This window comes from Citrus sinensis, chromosome 7 (assembly GCF_022201045.2).
Source record: "Citrus sinensis cultivar Valencia sweet orange chromosome 7, DVS_A1.0, whole genome shotgun sequence".
Taxonomy (NCBI): domain Eukaryota; kingdom Viridiplantae; phylum Streptophyta; class Magnoliopsida; order Sapindales; family Rutaceae; genus Citrus; species Citrus sinensis.
This window is the reverse complement of record NC_068562.1, coordinates 10,831,272-10,846,229: the sequence shown is the minus strand read 5'-3', so window position 1 is coordinate 10,846,229 and position 14,958 is coordinate 10,831,272.

Here is a 14,958-nt window from a genome sequence, read left to right as displayed (position 1 = left end):
GTTTAAACCAGCAAGCAGAACCATGACCAGGAGAATCAGGAATAAGGGGAAAGTAGGCATTCTTGCGAGCTTGCTGCCAAAGAAACAAATTCTGACCAGCAGTGTTCAACACAGGTTGAACCCTACCGTTGACACCATTCCATACTTTGATATTTCTATTCAGCCACAACCCCCAACATATCATTCCAGCCAAGTTACACTCCTCTATGTTACAGCGACTAAATAACTCCTCCAACCAATGAGTAAAATTCAAGCAACTCCCATTAAAGCCAATCACAGAGGAAATCCAGCAAGATTTAGCAAAATGACAATGAACTAGGACATGGCAAACAGTTTCAGGAGATGAGTGACAAATGGGACAAGAAGCTTGTACCTCTACACGCCTTTGCAAAAGGTTGTCGGCAGTAGGAAGGACATTTGACATTGCTCACCAAAGGAAGTTTTTGACTTTTGAAGGGATAGAGAGCTGCCATAATTTACTCCAAGCTCTGCTACTAGGGGGAGAAAGCATAGAGTTAAGAAGTCTGTAGCAGCTTCGAACCGTGTAAAGGCCTTTGGAGTCCGGTAGCCAAAACCAAGAGTCTTTGTCATGCCTTGTTCCTAACGGAATCTGGAGAATAAGGTTCCGGTCCCTAGTGTTGAAAATATCATTTACCACATCATAGTCCCAACGGCGAAGGTTAGGAATCATAAGGCTGTCCACTGATGCAGAAGCTATATTTGCTGGGAGAGAAGAGGAAATGAAGCCACTGTCTTTGTCTGGTAACCAAGGGGCATTACCAATAATTGTTTGCTGACCCCCTCTAATTTGAATACGGCCACCGCGAAGAATAGTCGGTTGAGCAGCCAAGATTGATCTCCAAACAAAGCTAGGGTTACTACCCAGCCGAGCCTCAGCAAAAGAGGAAGAGAGGAAGTACCTAGCCTTGAACAGGCGAGTCACAAGAGCATTGGGGTTGGTTAGGAGGCGCCAACCTTGCTTACCAAGCATTGCAACATTAAATAAATGCAGTCTTTTAAAGCCTATACCACCATGAGTCTTGGGCTTACACATTCTGTCCCAAGTCATCCAATTAATCCCTCTCCTGTCATTTTGATTTCTGCCCCACCAGAAGGAGTTCATCATCTTCTCTAGCTCACTGCAAAGATCTCTGGGAAGGAGAAAGATGCTCATCGCATAATTGGGCATTGCTTGGGCTACTGTTTTGAGAAGGATCTCTTTACCAGCTCTTGACAGCAACTTTTGATTCCAGCCCTGCAGACGCTTCCAAACTCTGTCACGGATATATCTAAAAATAGCAATCTTGCTTCTGCCTATATGAGAAGGAAGCCCCAAGTAATTTCCTTGGTTGCCAGTAGCTTGGACCCCCAAGAGGTTGCAAATTGAATGGGCAGCCTCATTGTTAACATTTGCGCTAAAAGAAATATAGGACTTATTGTAGTTAACCCGTTGCCCTGAAGCAGCCCCATACATAGATAAAATAGACTTCAAAACACAGGCCTCTTGGTCCTTAGCTTTAAAAAAGAGGAAGCAGTCATCAGCGAAGAAGAGATGAGTGAGGCTTGGAGCTCCTCTCGCAATTCTGACCCCATGAATCAGACCAGCTTTCTCGTGGTGATGGATAAGGGAGCTGAGGCCTTCCGCACAAATAATAAAGAGATAAGGCGATAAAGGGTCCCCTTGTCGAAGACCACGGCTAGGGATAATAGGGCCAATATCCATTCCATCACGAGAGAATTTATAAGAGACAGTGGATACACATAACATAATCTGATTAATAAACTCCGGAGCAAACCCCATTTTAAGCATAATAGCAGATAAAAAAGTCCACTCTATTCTGTCATAAGCTGTGGCCATGTCTATTTTAAGAGCTGCTGCCCCTTCCCTGCCCTGTCTTTTCCTCTTTAAGTAGTGCATAACCTCAGCCGAAATCATTATGTTATCAGTGATACTTCTACCCGGAATAAACGCACTTTGAGAATCCGAAATAATAGACCCCAAAACCAACTTAAGCCGACTAGCTAACATCTTAGCAACTATTTTATACAGAACATTACACAGAGCTATAGGCCGGAAGTCAGTTATATAATCCGGGTTGGATTTTTTGGGGATTAAGATCACTAGGGTCTCATTCAAGTCCGCAGGAAACATACAATGGTGAATAAAATGCAAACAGGCAGCAGAAACATCATCACCAACTATTGACCAAAAGTTTTGAAAGAAAGCAGGGTTCATACCATCGGGGCCAGGGGACTTGTCCGGGTGCATGCTGAAGACCGCTGCTCGAACATCTACAGGACTGAAGGGCTCCAAAAGCAAAATATTCTGCTCAGCTGAGATTTTCGGCTCTACGCATTGGAGGACTGCAGCACTTGAGCCACCTTCCGAAGAGAAAATCTGAGTGAAGTAATCGACTATTATCTCGTTAATGTCAGTCGGGGTAGTGCACCATTGCCCCTTAACATTTCGAAGCTTCCTCATCCCATTTTTCTTCTTCCGAACTGAAGCCATGGCATGAAAGTATTTAGAATTCATGTCACCTTCTTTAAGCCAGATTGATTTTGCCCTCTGCTTCCAAAAGGTCTCGTGGCTGTGAAGTAATTCGTTGTAGCGTTTCCGAGCTTCAACAAAACTATCCACGCTAGCCAAGTCACGCTTGCCCCGAAACAAAGCCATTTTCTCCTTACAGGCCGCAATGCGAGCTCGATAGTCCCTCGTGAGATGACCCCCCCAACGAACCAGAGCCGAACCACAATGAGCTAGTTTGCGATGAATGGGCACTCCAACAGACGAAGCCCAGCTCTCCTTCACAATCTTTAAACAATCAGACTCACGAAGCCAACTATTTTCAAACTGAAACTTCTTATACCTCGGTGGATTCATCACCGGAGACGGATCAAGGAAAATTGGGAGATGATCAGAGCAAGAGGCTTCTAGACTACAAACCTTCGCTCTCGGGAACAAATGGATCCAAGAATTAGAGGCTAGGGCGCGGTCAAGACGCTCCTCTACCCACTCATCAGAACCCCGAGAGCGCTCCCAAGTAAACGGGTAACCCACCATACCCAAATCGAAGAGCCCTGACTCGAGAACTGCTTCCTGAAACCCATGCAACTTCCAGGTCGGATGAGCATGCTTCCCGCGCTTCTCACTTGAGTGGAGGAGATCGTTAAAATCACCAATGCAAACCCAAGGTAACGGGGAGACCAAAGCGAGAGAACGGAGCAACCTCCAAGAATCACGACGCCGGGAGGTTTCTGGAAAACCGTAAAAACCCGTGACCCGCCAAGAATTCCCCTTTTGATTCTGGACAGCCACGTCAATGAAAGTCTTCCCAAACTTGATTAATTGAACAATGAAATTGGGCTTCCAAAATAAGGCCAGCCCACCACTCCGGCCAACTTTATCCACAACAAACAAACCAGCATAGCCGAACTGGATTTTGAGTTTCTCGAGCTTGTCTCTATGGCACAATGTTTCCATCAAAAAGATAAAAGCAGGATTATACTGCTTGGCAAGGTCAGCCAGAACCTGAACTGTGCGTGGGTGACCTAAACCACGACAGTTCCAGCTGAGGCAACTCATTGGTCTCGGTGGGCCTGGCTCACAGGTCCCACCGCCGGTCCATTTTTTGGAACATCTGAAGCCTCCTTGCTAGTAGATGTGTCCATTGCTTCTGGACCCATTAATGGGAGAGGCCCATTTCCCGACCTTTTGCGTTTTGCATCGGATATGATTAATTGAGAATCATATTTAACTTCATTAGCTTTAAATATAACCATATCACTAGCAGAAGCACCCATCCCTTGGCCATTAATGCTCAGTTGGCTACAAGTTATGTCAGGGTTAGGAAGTGCCGAAACAATAGGCACATGTCTAACCATTTGCTCTTTTCCACGTGATGTGCTCCCGATCTTCGCTGATTTTGTGGCCCCATGTTCACCTACTATCCTAGCCCCTGTTGGTTTGGGGTGTTTTTCAGAGAAGCATGCCTCCATCTCTGGTGGCTCAGACCTCAGCCAACGCTCACCGGAGTTCATCATACCCCGCCTAGGGGGTGCTTGCATCCAACGACCATAGGGCCTATCAACGTGACCCTCTGTGCAATCATACAAAGAAGGACAGTTGCGTTCGGTATGGCCTAAAAGCCCGCAGATGAAACAAAACGCATTGAGTCGTTCATACTTAAAATCCACCCAAAACCAGTCCCCTCCTGTTCGTTTCAGCCGCATTCGACGCTTGAGGGGCTTCCTTACATCAAGGGACACTCTTAGGCGCATATAATTCCTCCACACACCTTTTAGATTATTTTCGTCCGATTCTAAGAACGAACCAATGTAATTGCCAATGCTTTGCAGGATGCTGTCGGATTGGAAACCCAATGGCAAGTTGTAAATTTGGACCCAAAAGGTAGTAAAGAACAAAGGGATATTTTGGGGTTGCTCATCAGCACCTAATCTGTGAACAAGGAGGATGTGTTGGTCAAAAGTCCATGGCCCGGAATCGAGAATCCTCCGAACATCAATTTCGTGAAAAAATTGAAATAAGAACAGCGTAGGAGATAAATCTTTGATGCACACGCCCTTTCCCGGCCTCCATAAGGCCGCCATAGTGTTCTTCATGGCAACGAAATTGATCACCTTATCAGTTAAAAAGCGTCCCACAAGACAGTATCGAGAATCAAGTTTGACCCTCCCATTATCTTCGTCCTCCTCTCCAGCCACCTCAAGACCACCCTCCTCCTCTTCATCTATTTGCAGTCGTGCACACTCTCTCTGTAAATCAGCTGCTCCTTGGTTACTCGATCCAGCCATAGAGGGACGATGGATCAAGGTCTGAGAAGATGAGAAGAAATCAGAGCCAACTTAGAGCCAAAAACAAACTTGTCAGAGAGACAAGACGAAACAAACTTGCCAAAAGACAAGACTCAACATGACTATTACTAAACGAAACAAATACAAAAAAAAAAAAAAAAGGAATGAAATTTTTTTAACAATATTATATCTAAAGTAATAAATAAAAACGTTTTTTCATTTCAAGAAAAATCAGTAATCAAACACATCTTCTCAGAATCTTTCACAGAGTTTCGAGCTTCTTTTTTTTTTTTTTTTTTTTTCTTGTTAGTTCCCTTTTTACAAAAAATCCATCTATAAAAAAATCAATAATAATTCTCACTCTCTCTGAAATTTTTTTTCCATAATTCTCGCTCACTTTTCTTTCAAACCAAACGCTCATTTGATGTCATTTACCATGGAAAACAGTTTAATGGATCGAAAAATACAAAATTTTAAAGTTTAACTTAAAGATTATATAAATAACAAATACCATGAACTAATTTATGTCAACAACAACAAAAAAATACATTATTTGCATGATGACATCAGCTGAGGCCCCCACCATGTTTCGATTTATTCTGTTATAAAAATAAAAGCAACGGTGTAGATTTCTCTGCAGGATATTCCAGAAAAGAATCGTACGGCCCTGTTAAATTTTTCGATTTTTTTTTTTTTTTTTTTGTCCCTGATGGATGGGCCAAAAATCAGCGACCAGCAGACGTTTCGGTAGTTGTAAAAGTTAAAAATATTTGTCAGTTGTTACCCTACTGCCGCGGTTTTCAGACGACTCAGCGAACTAACACAGTAACTAATAATGGAGAGTCTGGAATAGAAACGTCACCGTATTGTCCCACTCTCTGATTTCTGATGTTTATATGCATGTCAGGCTCCTCTTTTCCACTTTTGTCACTGTAAAACAGCATGCGCATTTCTAGGCTTTTTAAAATTATTTTTTATTTATTATTGAATAAATTTTGATTAAAAAAGGAAAAAGATTTGGGGTTTAAGTAGAGGAAGAAGAGGGGGGGGGGGGGGGGGGGGGAGGGAACGAACGGCTGAGACAACTAGGTTAGTCGCTTGAGTAACTTGCATTCGCATGGAGGGAACCATTTATTAACTTGGTTAAATTAACAATACCAAGCCTTATTTTGCATCGGATGCCTTATGAGTAAGGATTATTATTATTTTTTAACAATTCAATCCCTTATTAAATTAGAAAAAATAATGCTCATATGAAATTAGAATTCATTTTGATTCAAATAAAGTCACGTTCATTTCGTAAAATCATTGAATTTTAGTGTAACATTCAACTTAAATATAAAATATATATAAGAATAATAATAATTCTCTAATATAAATATATATATATATATATAAATATAAAATATTGCTAAGTTACATTTGTTATAACTTATATCTTAATTAAAACGATGTAAAAATCACACACTGGCCAACTTGACCCAACTCTCATGTTACTTATTTTTCATATATTAGTTAGGTTGTAAGTTACAAAAAATATATTTTTATGCTTGTTAGGAGTGTGTATATATATGTATGTATGTATGTATATACTCCTGACAAACATAAAATTATAAATTTTAATACACTAATAAATAAAAAATATAATTTTTAATATATTAAAATTTATATTTTTTATATTTTAATAACTTTCTTCACTTTGTTAAAATAAGAATGTTTTCATTAGATAATGAAAATGACTCTCTCTTTCTATAAATATGCATAGTAATTGGTAGAACGAAGATAGTTTGATGAAACTTTTTTTTTCTTTTTCTTTTTTTTAATCAACCAAGCAATAAGAATCTCTAACAAAATAGAATTGTTTTTTTGTTGCAAAAATAATATTAGAGAATATATATAATTCCACAAGGAAGGGACAATTTAACATTTGCAATGTCGTTTTATGGACCACAAGAACAATGAGATTTTGCTTTTCAAAGGCTATGAAAAACATAAGATATAGACCAGGCTTGATTTTCTCTCTACTGACAGGGAGGACACTTAATTTTTTTATTTTTTTTTATTTTCTCAAGAAATTTTATTTATTTTATTTATTTATGCACAGGTAGGTGATGACTTTTGAATTGGATACACATGAATCATGATAACATGCAAAATAAATCAAAACAATGGACAAGTCAATAGAAAAACTGACCATAAAATCACCAGTCACATGGATTTTCTTTGTTTATTTTTGACTTATAAGTTCTTGGAGGTTGCAGCTTTGATTATGGTCAATGCCCTATTCTGTGATCTAAATTTTGTTTGCTTATAAAATATAAAGTAAATATTTTTTCATATATAGCTTTGAAGATATGAAATTGATTGACCTTGTTTACATTCTATTCTCTAGGCATCATGCTTATTAATTTCGGCATCTCTTGCATTAATTATATATATATATATATGTGTGTGTGTGTGTGTGTATTCTCTATAATTTCATACATCTTTTTTTTTTAAAAAACATAAATGAAAATGAATTTTCTTCTCAATCATACGAACAAAAAGTTTTATAAGCTAAATGAATTAGCGACTGCACGATTCATATTTACACCCTTCCTAACTTGTTGTCATGCTATTATATTGCTTGTGCAAATAGAATAATTTTTAAATTATTTATGAGTTGTATAATTTTCAAAAGGGAAAAAACTTTTCTAATCCCTAAGGTTTCATATAATATCTTATTTCATCCTTACTTTTTAAATAATAGTCCAAAACATATTTCCGTTAACTTACTGTTAATTGAATGTCGTTTGTTAGTAATTCATTAAGGGTAAAAATAAAATTTCCATCAAAGCGAAAATTAAAAAAATAAATAAAAGTTGACATATAACTAAAAATGATTTTATCTAATCCCACTAAATAGGAAATACCGAAAAAGATGAAAAACTTATATTTCAAGCAATTCTTTTTTCACTTCTTCATTTTGGCGGCATAAAAGCCCTATAAACCCTAGATCTAAGTACCAAAAATATCACAATTTTCTTATTCATATAAGTATACTCTATAATTGCACTATGTGGCTTGAATTGAGTTGAAGATAAAAAAAATATTCAGCACATAAAATTTTGTGGTATTTTTGAGTTTTTCTTCCAATGATTTAAAGATATTGTGTTAATTACAGTTTATTCCTTATGACAATTATTCAATGACTATATCAAATTATATTACCATTGATTTCATTTAAGAAAAGTTAATGAATTTTGCATACTTTGTAGTGTTATTTAATTGTGTAAAAAAATTATTTTAATATAGTTTGTATCACTTTAATAAAAAAATCTTATTTTGCCCTCAATAAATTACTAGTTAACGGCTTTACACTAACGGTGAGTTAACAGAAGGATATTTTATACTATTGTTTGAAAAATAGAAATGCAATGGACTATTGCATTAAACCGTATGGATGAAAAAGACTTTTTTCCTTTTCAAAACCCTAAGTTGGATTCTTGAGCTCATTTTCGAACGAGCAATGCTAGGTGTAGAGAAGCACGAGAGAAAGACGAGAGAATTTTGTCCTCTCTCTCTCTACCATTTTCTTCTTCATTTCTCTCATCTTTCTCTCGTACTTCTCTTCACCAAGTATTTTCCTTTTCGAACTCCTAAAATCAGCAAGCTCACACAAGTTTTTCTTTTTTTTTTTCCTTTTTTGGGGAAATACAAGTTTCAAGAAAAGTAAAGGGTGTTAATGGCAATTCTTCATGTACGATGAAAATTGCAGTAGTTTTCTTTTGAGAAAGTCAAAAGAAATGGCACTTTTTTTCCATCAAATATAAGAGACAAAAGGCAAGCTTTAAGTCATGAAAATGGGGACATAAAATAAAAGCAAGAAAATGTAAAAAGCAAATGGCACGATATGGGTCATCATCCTGTTCTTTTCAGCTAAGCTGCTGATGCAATCTGGGCCCTCCATGTTTGTCCCACTCGGGTTCATCAATTTTGGATAAATTTTCAAGAAATCAGATTCCTTTTCAAAATGGGAAGAATCTTCATTCAATTTTCTTTGTAATGTCAAATGTGAAATGTGGGAAAATATTTGCTAACAAGCATTCAAACTAGGGCCAGTGGAGCAAAAGATTTGTCTGGCCAAAAGATCAATCAACTCAAAAGTTGTCTTGTATCATTTAGACAGTACCATTTCTTTATTTTAATCAAAGCAGATAAAAAAAAAGCAAATAACTTTTTAGTTCTTTGGGTTGATATCAGAGCAATAGTACCACAAGTGAAAGAAAGGTGGCATGAATTTTTCTACTCTTGCAATACTGGTAACTTTATTTAAAAATTATATTTATGAAGGTTCTAATTTTTCCTTTCTTAGATAAAAAAATATAGTGGTGGTGTGTTCAAAATATTGTTTTTAGAAAATCAAAATCGAAAATACATACCTTGATTGTGTTTTCTAAAGTTATGAAGAGTCTTACAAAAAGATAGAGGCTTCTTTCGATATTATGTGTTTAATTTGTTAAGCCACAACTATTGCAAAATAAATAGTGTAACTATTTAAAAATTTAATGATAGTTTAAAAGTATGAATTCTACATAGCAATTTTGATTAAAATAGTTAAAGTAACATAGGTTTTCAATCAAAGAAATAGGAATTAAAATTACTTCAATTAATCTTCAAACTATAGTTGTAAATATTTATTAGGTCCTTTGAAGTAACAATTTAAAAGGTACAACTGTTAGACAGCAATACTAAATGAAGCGTGACAAATTTAAGACTATTTTATGTTCTGATTATAAGATTTTCTATGAAAATTTGAAGGTAACTGACTGTGTTTTATATGTATTGGTGCTGTTAATTATTGCAATTGATATCAACATTGAAAATTATTAATCTGCCACACACTGTGTTCATTAATGGTCCACATCATTGCAAGTAGCTGAAAAGAATGGTCCGTGGCTCCGTGTCATCGCTACTGTCTGGCCTGGGAGTTGTGATTAGGGGTTCAACTGCAATTGTCATGGCTACTGCTATCACGATGGATAAAAAAATTACTATAATTTTAAATTATTTTGAAATTATCATTTGGTTGTACTCATTTCCAATAGAAATCGTATATGTATTCACTTTGTTGAATGAATGGAATTTTAAATCATTTTGAAATTATTATTTGATTGTACTCATTTTCAACAGAAATCATAAATATATTCACTTTGTTAAATGAATGAATGGAAGTTATATTTTCTTTTTAAAAAAAAATTGAAAAGATTGGATTCATATAACCCTGATTTGCAAATATATATAACTGTTCTGCTTAATGATGAAGAGATTGATTCTTGCAATGTCTACACTCTACTCAATTGAAGATTTAGGCCATTTCATTGTCAGCCTTCATATCTTATCTAAAAAGTATGAAACAACCAAATCAGCAACTTGTGTGGTCAGTGGTGTTTTTAGCTTAATACTTTATTTTATCATGACAATAATGACCCATTTTCCTTCTCCCATCTTTTCAATAATTATTTAGCTATTAAACAAAAAGAATGAAAAATGATTATATTATGAAGAATACAGGAATTGAAAAGATTGGGTTAGTCATACCAATCAATTCAGAAAACTTTAACCGAATTACGAACCGAGCCATAGCATTAAATTCATTTTTTTTTATTGGCCAACTAAAATATCTAAATCAATTGAGGCTCAAATTTGTTTGGTAACTTTTTTTTTAACCCACTAAATTTTAAAATAAAAATAAACATCTTGATCGCGTATAATTATTTTCAAATCCTCTTTAGAAACAAAAATTCACTCTGCCATCTACATCTAATTTTTTTCTTCCTAAATAACCCTTTTAATCAATCAACTCGCAAGAAGTACAATCAAAAGCTTATAATATATGTACATGATAACAAACTCAATTAAAAGTTTCAAGCACTTGGAGATGAAAGAAGATAATGTTTCGAGAGTTCCAAAGTTGAAGCAATAAAAAATTAAAATAAAGGGATGCCGTTCGTTTCTCTCCTAATAAAATTAATATATATTATTTATCTTTTATTGTTTTTATAATATACAATAACCTCTTGGTACACAAAATTCAAAGAAAAAAGAGGAATAAATTAGTCATTTACGCGATATTTGATCTTGGGAATATAAAATATATATTTATTATAAGGGAAAATATTTAAAAATTAATAAAAGGTACAAGACAAATATCTTATTATTTATACCAAACTTATATTTCTTAGTTCTAGTGTTTACATTTTTTATTTTAATTTCAATTTATATAGTTTATGATAAATATGTATAAAAATATATTTAAAAATACGAATAATACTGTTAAAATTATGGTTTGAAGTGAGTTTCTAAGTATGATAAAAACAATAAGAAAATGAGTAGAATATATTAATTTGGATAGAAGAACTATCAATCCCCAAAAATAAGCGACATGTCAATTGAGTTGTGCACAATAAAAAAATGGATAAATTCCTTAAAATGTTTTAAGTTTCAAAACTTATAATCTATCAATTATAGATCCTACAAGATAGGAAGTTGTTGGGATATTATCCTTATATTTTTTAAGGTTTTTTCTTTTTAAATTTATTATATATTTTTTTGTTTTTTGATAAAACTAAAAGTCATTTAACTCGGACCATTTCTTCAAATTTTCTCATTATTCTTCTGCAATTGATCGATACTTATCCTGGCTTATTCACTGTCCTTTTGAAGAGTTTTTCTGATATTATCTAATAAAATATTGGTAGATATTTCTCCTCTAAATATGAGTGGAGCATTTAGATTTCAACAATCTTAAAAATTTTAGAACAAAAATCTGGGTTGTATCATAATATAATTGATCGTTGTTAGCATTAGTATATTTCTGATTATAAATATTAGTAAATTTCTTATTGTATCATATCAATATTTAAAAGAAAAAATCTCCTAATTGATTTGGAATTAACATATACTCTTACATAAAAACTAAAAGTAAACATTAAAAAACAAGTGTGTGTGAGCGTGAAGAATGCCTGCAAACACAAGTTATTATACACTAGTGATTTTAAATTTGTTTTTTTCTTTTAAATCATTCATTTATTTATTCTTATCTTTTCATATATATGTATTATCGGGGTTCTTCTTTGGATTCCTTAGCCACTCTCTATCTCAATTTTTCTTCAATTTCAAATTCAAAATCTTTCTGCAAAGGAAAGGATCAAATAATGAAATTAAAAATAAACCATATGGTCCCATGTATTTTGAGCATTTCTTCCACCAACCACGACAAAAACATGGCTGTGCTGTAAGTGTCGCAGCCTCCCTCATCATATATTGAACAAAATCTAATATTACCAAATACCAAAAACGACATCAAACTTTTTACACCAAACGACAATGATTTCTTTTTTTTTTTTTTTTTGGTTAAAAAAGAAAAGAAAAGAAAGATTACATACACATTAATTGATTATCTTATGTAATTGTCCAAACAAAGATTATGTAATGCATAGAACAGCCAAAAATTGACAGAGTTTAAAGGATGATTATTAAAGCCTTAAATCGGCTGGCAAAAGCATGCATGCAGATATATCTTTAATCTATTAGAGTCTCGATGCAGATGCAACTACTACTTCTTTGGTGACTGCGTTGTATATATTATTTTATTTCATGCTTAGCACATCATTACATAAAGAGATAGGAAAACATAAATATATATAATCTTCTTCTTGTCAACATTTGTCACCTTAGGCTTATAAAATTGTAAGTTGTTTAATTGTCTACATGATAGCCGTTGTTATTGAAAAATTGAGTCCTCGAAGATAAAGAAAAGTGCACAGTCGGCACACCTCAGTGTGATGGCTGCAAGATACCCACAAAAAAAAAAAAAAAAAATCATGTTCTTTGGGTAAATTACATGTTAATTGCTTGATTTAATTGACATTGTCAATTCATTAAATAAACCTTTTGTTAACACGACTCTTCGGACGTCCAGTCAGAAACCGCAGTTGAAGTTTTAATTATGGATCCGATAAATATAACAATTTTTTTTTTTGGTCCTTAGGGTTGACAGGAATGGTTATAGATTCATGAAGGTCCCCAATGAGCACAGCTTAACCGAAAAAACTCGAATCTCTAATCTCAAACTTCAAATCTTCAATCCCATTAGTTGAAAATGTGAGTCGATTTCTCTACCATTTATTGAAGCGGCTCCGGCATTAATTAAAGTAGGCTTATATATCAGAATTTTGGATTACACTTGCCTGCGCGCGTATGCGCACATACACATACTTCAGTATATCTATATGTACGCATACACATTAAAGGTACGTGAGCCAACAACACTGAAGTCGGGGCTCAGAGCACGGCCAATCGTACCCCTCAGGCTCAGACAAAAAGTACTCATCAGCCACAACATTTCCATTAGAACTAAACTCTTCATCATATTGAAAATGAATCTCCGAAGAGTGGGAATGAAAACCCACAACCATTATTGGAATATCATCCACTACAAATTGAAAAAAGATAAGAGTTAGTATTGTTTTTTTTTTAAAAAAAAAAAATTAATAATAAGAATATTGTTGTAAGGATATTATTGAAAAAGGAAATAAAAGAAATAAAGATACGATTGTAACATATTTAATAATAGTAATGTCTTGAGATATATTTCAAAATAATACTTAAATTAAAATATAAAAAATAAATAAATATTTTTTAAAAATTAACAGTTGAAATGGACATGTGTCCACTACCCAAATGAAAGGTAATTGATTGGCTAAATGAAATTAATTAACCACCAAACAATTTCGTAATCACATAGCCACAATCTCAAATTGGTTAAGGACTTCAGAAATTTTAATAGCTTGATTGATGTTTACACGAACCAAAATCTCAACAATTACTCAAATACATATTCCCCATAAAAATAGCAATTAAAATTTATAAAGTCATACCATAGCTTTCATAAGAATATGAGATTCGGTAGGAAGTTTAAAGGGGCTACGCAAACTGCTCATTCTTCTTGATAAAGATCTTCCTTGAATCAAATCAATCTACTTTTGTTGTGTCATTTTCGTTCTTTGTCACCATATCAAAAACGCTAATTTTCAAGAATAAACCAGTATCTCACAAAGAAAAAACAAAAATAATTGAGTGTGACAAAACAATGCAGAAGATGACCCTACGGAACTGGAAATTCTTGTGACACAAATGTATGGCTATTAGAGGACAAAGTAGTTGAGTTGGGTTAGAAGAACATGTATATATGTATGTATGTGTCTATACACTGGGTCCTAAAAAGAGAGGGTGGTGTGGATGTAAATTAACTCTTAAGATTAACGAAGTATTTGATATATTAACAAAAATTTTAATATGTTAATAGGAAATGTTAAGTATTTTAATAGTTGAATCACAATTTGAATCTCAATTAATATGGCATTTATCTTTCAAATAATTAACATATAATATTGATACCTAAGTTGGCACACATATCCCTATCATTATTGTCTATTAATATTGGGTCATGACACATAATTAATTTGTAGTCATTTATCGAATAACAATTAAGTCCAAATCATTAATTTTTATGATGTAACAATTTGTAGAACGTGTCAATCTTTGGGAGAATCAAATGCAAAATGCTTACAGGAACTAGAAAATTTTGATGTTTCGTTTTGTTGGGGTCGTCATCAACTGTCCAGTCCGAAAACCAAATGAATCCGCCAATTTAATGGGCTTGACGAGGACCCAATTGACCCAAATCTTTCTTTAGGTCCGCTGGGAAGAGCTGGGCTGGCAGCCTAACCCACTCTATTTGTCAGCATCTCCCAAATGGACTTCGAAACCGAACTCAATGGCTTGTTAAAGAGGACTTTACATCCAAATAACTTCTGTTGCAAGCTTATTTTCCAATTTCTCTTTTCATGAATATAAAGCGTTAAATTGAAACACAAGGATAAAACGGTCAGTTTACTATAAATTGTTAAATATTCTAAAGCGGCTAACGTTTCTCGGAAATTTAATACAAATTGGAAATAATGGGTGGAAAATTAAACGAATTGAAAGTTTTGTGTATTTTTTAAATGAGTGAATCTTTATGTGAACAGAATTGATAAATTTCCTCATTAGAATTACCCTATATGCAACTATCTATTGGAAGTATTTGTAATATATATG